This window comes from Elephantulus edwardii, unplaced genomic scaffold, assembly GCF_000299155.1.
Source record: "Elephantulus edwardii isolate Elephantulus edwardi_28Jun2011 unplaced genomic scaffold, EleEdw1.0 scaffold00098, whole genome shotgun sequence".
Lineage (NCBI taxonomy): Eukaryota > Metazoa > Chordata > Mammalia > Macroscelidea > Macroscelididae > Elephantulus > Elephantulus edwardii.
Window position 1 is genome coordinate 12,436,741 of NW_006399848.1, and position 1,313 is coordinate 12,438,053.

Below are 1,313 nucleotides of genomic sequence, written 5' to 3' on the forward strand. Positions count from 1 at the left end.
ACACACATATAGGAAGCACCACCTCTGCCACATATGACTTCAATGCAATGCCGAAAATTTCAACATGACAAGAAAATTCCCCTAACCAAAAATGCTAATAAAGGCTTGGTACTAAAACAGAAAAGAGCTTCACAAACATGTGGACCCGTATAAGCATCTTTTCATCTTTGTGGCCAACATGAGGAACAACAGCAAGCTGAAGGACATTCAGAAGGCCTGGAAGCACAGCCAGATGTTTTGTTTTTTTTTTTGTCAAAACTAAAGTGATAATGGTGACCTTATCTAAAGGTTGAAGCCCATCCAAAAAGTTAAAAGATAACCTGTATCCGGTGAGCAAGTAACTGAAGGGTCAACCTGCATCAATCGCACGAAGCAGGAAGTGAAAGAATGGTTCAAAACATTTAGAGGACTGGCCTTCACAAGAGCTGATAGTGAAGCAGCTTTCACAGTGAGCATGGATCCCGGATTCCTGGAGCTGTTCCCCAACTCCCTGGAGCCACAGCAGAGGCAGCTGGCCCTTCCTAGTGTCCTCAAGAAAGGTACGATGCCTTACAATCTACGATGGATGCAAGGAGGGCAATGTGACGACCCCAGAGCAGATCCGTTTCTTGAAACTTTTGGGGTATGAGATGCCTGGATTCCAAGTGATCATTAAGTACATGTGAGATGTACAGTCTAAAAGGTTTGACCAGATAAGCAGCAATTTGCCTGAAAGAGCCATCAAGTAGGAAGAAGTTGAGTCCAGGAAGATGACAATTGACTGATACTCAGAGTAGAAGCCACCAGCACATCCCAGGTTTCTCCTGTCATGGACCAGCAAACCTGTGGCTACCCGCTTGAGGGAATCAGTATTTTTTCTATTATGGAAAGAAGAGGAAGAAGGCTTAAAAATATGAATTTATTCAATTAATAGTAGTAGTCGTCGTAATCAACATACTTCAACCCAAAACTTCCATGGTAATACTTACACTTAAACAAAATGGAGTTACTTAGCTCACTGCAATGAGAGAACTCACACACCGGGTTGTAAAATTCAGTTTCAGAAAGGATGCTAAAGCATAAATTCTTAAGCAGAACTCAGTTGAAATGAAAGAAGGTAAACAAATATAATTCTAAGATTGTTATTGTTGTTACGTGCCGTCAAGTCGCTTGCAACTCATAGCAATCCTATGTACAAGAGCCCTAAACCCTGCTCTATCCTGTGCCAACCTCTGTGTCTCTGACACACCTACTCCCATTACCCCAGTCACTGAATCGATCCATCTCATTGAAGATCTTCCTCTCTTGCACTATTAACTGGTCCCTTCTTGCAA

At 42.3% G+C, this 1,313-nt stretch overlaps 1 pseudogene; it reads left to right on the plus strand.

Annotated features, from left to right (window-relative positions):
* Positions 1-33: 33 nt before the first annotated feature.
* LOC102873658 lies at positions 34-764 on the plus strand (annotated as a pseudogene).
* The last annotated feature ends 549 nt before the right edge of the window (positions 765-1,313 follow it).